This window comes from Metopolophium dirhodum, chromosome 5 (assembly GCF_019925205.1).
Source record: "Metopolophium dirhodum isolate CAU chromosome 5, ASM1992520v1, whole genome shotgun sequence".
Lineage (NCBI taxonomy): Eukaryota > Metazoa > Arthropoda > Insecta > Hemiptera > Aphididae > Metopolophium > Metopolophium dirhodum.
The window spans coordinates 24,230,577-24,237,309 of NC_083564.1; positions in this window are offsets into that span (position 1 = coordinate 24,230,577).

Consider the following 6,733-nt stretch of genomic DNA (forward strand, 5'->3'; position numbering starts at 1 on the left):
ATAAATTCACTTAGGTACCTATTGGCTATTTACATGGAACCAATTTTGTTTTAAATTTTCAATTCTTAGTTATAAAAGTTGAACTTTTAATGCTTATAATAAAAATGTGTGTCTATGTAATTTTAATATTTTTCAACTGATATTGTAAAAAATATATATCAGGAACCTTGTATTAAATTTCAAGCTTTTTAACCCAGCAAATTAAATTGTATTAACATTAAAATAAATAACCTATATATAAATAAATAAGTAAACAGCCCAAAATAAGTCAAGATATTTTAAAATATTATCAAGTATAGAAAATGCAAATACATTTAAGAGGATGTCAGCGCACCATTTGTTTTCTCTCTCTGTGCGCCAACATTCAGTGAAAATGTCATATGTATCTATAGTTGTTTGTTTTAGAATTACACCAAAAACCACTATCCTAACTTACGAGGAATCTTGAATTGAATTTTCAAATCTTAGTTTTAAAAAGAAAAGTTTTTATGAATTTCTAACTCATAATAATTTGAACCTTTTTGTAATTTTTACGAAACAAATAGTATGGTGTATAGAAAATGCTAATGTAAACATTTAGTCAAAATTTCATGTTTCTACGGTCATTTTTTTTAGAATTACATTAAAAACCTGTTTTTCTTTTGTTTTTCATGGAGCTTTTGAAAACTACTGTGAAAATTTTACTTTTAACCCCCAAAGTACCAACTAAATTTACTTTCCTGTAAGAAAAGATTAAAAGATACTGTTGAAGAAAATCTAAACAGTTTTACTGTACTAAAAGGTGAAAACAGACACAAAAAAAATAAAATAACAAAATCGCTGTAAAATCAATACATTCATCGCTCCGTTCAGAAACTAAAATGTATCTAATTTATTTGTAGTTTTGTATAATTGACAATACATATTATAATATGTCGTTTATTATTATATTTTATGTTAGTATCCTATTATTACTACTATAATTTATTGTTATGTAACTTGATTCTATCACAGTATCACTCTATCTCATTACATTATATTGATTTTTAGGCTAATGTTACAACTTTTGCCATAAGTCTGTGCATATTTTATTATTATATATTTTGTAAAAGGGCAGATGCCCATTAAATGTTAATACCAACAAAATAAATAAATAAATATTTTCGTATTGTTTTGCAAATATTTGGGGTATTTTGTTTTATTTAACCTTCTGCATTTCACGCGTCGCTATTCTTTTTGTTTCGTACATCGAACTTGGGTCGTTATCGAAGAAGTGTATTTTTTTTTATAAAATTGGATAGAATTCCGTAAGATAAAAATTCTCGTTATATAATGGCAAAAAAAATCCAGCAGAAACATTTCAAAACGAATGATAAGTTCTATATAGCAAATGTTGTATAAAATCGGTATAAAAAGGCAGCGCTTTCAAGTAAATTAAGTATAATGCAGGTATACTTAATATGTATACCACTATACCTGTAGGTGTCACCATCTTTTTCCAACAAGTGAGCTTCATTAAAAATAATGCGTATCTGCGGCGATCGACCACTATTTGTTCGGATATATCATTTATATTATTACAAATGCAGCATGATAATGAATTGTATATTATTAATTCTTAATTCAGTGGCATAGCCAGGGTGGCAGAGGGGCTACCCCCCGCATCAGCCGCATTTTTTTTATTATTGATTTTATATCAGTACGTCCATAGACTATAAATAAAAAGTATATAAATAGAAATATATTCAAATAGCTATAATATATAATATATAGTTATTAGATGAGTATTGACACTTTTATAAACACTTTTAAACTATCTTTTCATAGTAAAATAATGATAATCGTCACAGATTATATTATGTACAATAAACAAATTTATAATTTATTATTGTACATATCTGTGACAACCGTCAGCTACTCGGTAACCATTCATGCCGATTTCTACAGTGCAAGCCGTCCAAGTTGGAGATATTTTGTACTATACTGTCGTATGATTTTCACTCGCGATAGTACCGACTCCTTTTATAAAAAAATTTCCTAGGAAGAAGAAAGTTGTAGATTGGACATAATAATATCTTATATTAAAAATATTTACCCTATATTTATTAAGTTGTTAATAAATTATTATAAATAAAAAGTTCAAAGTTGTTAACTATTTTTTCATTTCAACATTTTACATTTAGTATTATACTATCTGGTCATATTATAATAAGTAGGTAGGTATACAAATTATCTTTATTTTTTTTCTATAGTGAAAAAAATACAAATTTAATTTTTATAAGCAATTTTTATTGCCCCTCCCCCTCTTTTGAAAATCCTAGCTACGCCACTGAATTATTTCACTATCATCGGAAAATTTCATATTTCTCTAAAGATCTATTGACTGGCGATCATTATACAGATATAATATTATGATTATATCTATTGATATCATAGGCACAAATAACGGGTGGCTAAGCCCCCCCCCTCCTTCACACACACACAACTTGACTGTGATATATCCCCCCAAAATAATCTGAAGATTTTACACACACATCATTTTAGGGGTTTTGTAATACCAGAAAAAGCCTCTACCTTAAGTCCGGTATTATGGACCTGAGCTTCAGAACTCCCCCAAATCTCTTAAACACCATTTGCGCCTATACCTATATCATAATATATAAGTGCACGAGTGTGTGTAACAACCGATGAGATATGAATAATCTATTTTATAGGACATTTTAGCAAAAAAAATTTTCAACTAAGCCGCAAAATGAATGATTATGTTTTCCAAAGTGTAATACACAAAAAATTACTTTTCAAACTTTGTTATTTTATAACCTAATACTATATAGGTACGTACATAACAAAAATAAAATGTACTTATATGTATGGTACTCACGTAGTCTTGCATAGTTGATAGAATCTGAAAACATTTTGAATTGAATATATTTTCATGCCACTGCCACAGACTTTTAAGTTTTTCTGCACCGTTAGTCCGAAAAATATTTCCTAAGTAAAACCTTGCGCCATCGCCATAACAATTCCACCAGAGTTGGTAAACTCTAACACAGTTATAGCATTGAATATTATTTTCTACCTATCCAGTTATGAATTTCGTCAGTACCTACCTACCTATAACATACATTCATACATTAGATATATTTTTCTTGAAATTTCATATTTTTTAAATCTAAAATGGTAAGAGTTTATTTAGTATTTACTATTTACTATTAGGTAATTTACATATTATTTTACATTCTTCTAATAATTATTAAGATATATTATGCAATGTTTTTAGAAATATAATATACCGGGTACCTAACTAACAACGAAGTTAATAATAATATTAACGCGATAATAAACTTAACCATAAACAGAGTAACTTTGATATTAAATACCATAGTAGAATATTTATACCAGGTATGTCAGTAACTATTGAACGTATTTGTATGTATCTGCAGGATAAAGGGGACTTTCACGGTAAGCCACTGCTAAAAATATTTTGTTATTATTATAATATATTTCTAATAAAATAGGTATAAATGTAAATTATAAATATTTTGTATTTTCGATTCATAACGAAAGTGTGAACAAATGTTTACAATTTTATGTTTCGGTTCGGCTGATCGTCTACCCTCTCGGTATCAATCCATTATCAGCAATTCGTATTTATAACTAGGGGGCGGATTTAATAGAAATTAATTTTTTTTCTGATTTTTTTAAGTCCAAACAAAAATTCGTTTCATAAATCAAAGAATTAGAAAATTAAATTTTGATTTAGCATTTTTTTAATTTTCAGAGAATTTTAAGCTCTTATTATTAGTGCATTAAATTGCATATAAATCCACGCCCTATTAGATTCTGTCAGCAAGAGGTTTTACAATGGTTTATTTTTTTATTATCCTGTATACAAAATTTCTACCAGAAGGAGTGGTTCGATTTCAACATATTGTATCTTATCTTTTAACAAATTAGATCAAGATGGTACTTTAGACAGGTTATTTTTCAATTTTCTCATTAGTTATTTAATGCCACGGGAAAAACCACCGACAAATTACGAAAAACCGATGCCAACAATTCACTGCAATGTCGCACACAATAATAGACACAAATTCATAAGACATAAGGTATTTTATAATTTTTACTTGTTTAATGTTTAAGAATGTATTTATATTTTGTTGTCAAGTTTTAAATCGACCTATTTCATCGTAGGTAACTAATTACTGGCGCTATTCAGCATAAGTTAAAAGTATATTTTGTAACTAAATATCTTTTTAAAAACTTGATTAATGTTATTAATGTTATTGACTTTAAATCTTTTAAATAATACTTGTAACAATTGATGAACATTTTCATTGTAATATTAGTAAAATTAATAATGAGTGATAAATAGAACATTATAGTTGCGTCACTGAATGTCTGAGACAAAAAATGTCTCAAATGAAGATATGTATTATTCCAGGACTACATTTTCACACATCACCACTACTTTGACCACGGTCTTAGAAGATAAGGTCGGACAGCTTCCCACCCTCCCGCCAATTACAATATTTCCGCTTAACGCTCCTGATAAAAGAAAATAATTTGTACCACTGTTGGTTTTGAAACGAGCGACTAAAGTAGATATCAATTTCATGTACTTTGATGTGGGATTCAAAAACTAATTTCAAACAATAATTCGAAACTCACAAAATGTAGGTACCTAATATGATCAAAGACAAACATTAACCATGATATTAGAACTTGTGTCTAAATGGAAAGTGAATTAAGGCCAATATGATCGCCGTGCATTAGATGGATGGAGTTCCTAGATACGGGAATATTCAACATAAAAGAGACAATTTTTAAAAATGTATATTGAAGATTCTCTTAATCGTTAATGAATAATGAATGACGAATATTATATAGTTTCTTATGAGTAGCATGATTAAATTAAGGAGCCGAAATCAAGATTAGGTCTGAGTGTCTGACAAAAGTAGTATATAGGAATATACACTTTTTAAACAAAATGGATTTATATAATCTTTAGTATTTTTAAAACCTAACATCTTATAAGATTTATTTATTTTAAATTAATGATTCATTTTAAAATTGATTAACTAAGTATATAAGATTACATTAGCACCAGCCACCAATTTACTAAGAAATATATATATATAACATAATATAATATGTATAATAATTGTATAATATAATATACAAATAAATAAATATAAAGATAAATAAAAAAAGTGGGTAAGTTGGATGTCGCTCTGCTGTACAGTAGGTTAAAAGTGAGTCATTGTAATGGATGATGTTAAGTTTAAACTCAATGATATAATATCATTGTATAAGAAAAACGATTCTGAGCAAAAACGCGGTCAGTCAGCCTATGATACTACTAATAATTTGTGCCAAAAAAAAATAGTGCCTATGTATTTTTAATATTTTTCAACTGCTATTGTAACAATATATAAGGAGCCTTGTATTAATTTTTCACGCTTTTTCACCAAAAAACTAAAAAATTGAAAACTGACAATGTCCGTAAACAGCCCAAAAAGAGTCAAAATATTTTCAAAATTTAATGGTGTATATAAAATAAAAATATAAACATTGATTAATATTTTCATGTATCTACAGTTATTCGTTTTTGAATAACAATAAAATAACAAAACCGCTGCATGAGAAATCAAGTGAATATCCAATATTGTAAAAATATGAACTTCAAACGCTCATAAAAATGTAATTTCCTTCGTTTAATAATATGACATACTAGACTTACCCACGGATATCTTATGTCCAATGACGAACCCCCCTCTGTGAAGCCTGCGGCCAACATCTCACCGTCAAACACATCTTGACTGAATGTAATGTTAACGACCAGGAGCGAATGGACCTCAACTTGACCGAAACCCTCGACTCAACTCTCGGACCACAACCTGATCAGAACAAAAAAACGCTTAAATTTCTTAAACTAACTAATTTAATTAACAAAATATAATTGTATCTATGAACCCTATGTATATTATCTAAATTGTTATTAAGAATTGTGAACTAATGGCCTTTGCTGCCGAGTTGTTTTTAAGATCAATAAAAAAAAAAAAAAAAAATGTAATTTGATTTGATTTGCTTGTAGACATTTTTTTTTTTTGAGAAAGGTAGACAAACTTATGAGGAATCTTTTATTACATTTTCAAATCTTAGATTTAAAAATAGAAATTTTTAATGAATTCTCAACTCAAAATAATTTGTTAATTTTCGCGTTTTTCTGTATTCTATCAAGATTTGAACTTTAAATGCTTATAAATAAAAACTGTGACTAAGGATTTATATTTATATTTTTCAAAAGTCATTGTAACAATATAGTAGGAGCCTTGTATTAAATTTTCAAGCTTTTTTACCCAACAAATAAAGTTTTATCGACATCCATAGAGAAAAAGACTATTAAAATTGGAAACTGAAAATGTTCCTAAACAGTTCAAAACAAATCAAAATATTTTTGAAATGTTATCGTGTATAGAAAATGCAAGTGTAAACAACCAGTGAAAATGTCATGTATATATGTTAATTTGTTTTAGAGTTACACCAAAAACCAAAATCGATTTTCTCAAAAACAGATTTTGCGTAAAAATTCCCGTTTTTCCTTACCTTTGACTTCCCGAATGCACCAACTAGATTCACCTTCACATCATTCTAAAATCAATAAATTCATTGCTCCGCTTAGAATCTAAAACCATATAGCACGCTACTCGATATTTTTTAATTATTAGTCATTAGTTGTTACTTATTCCCT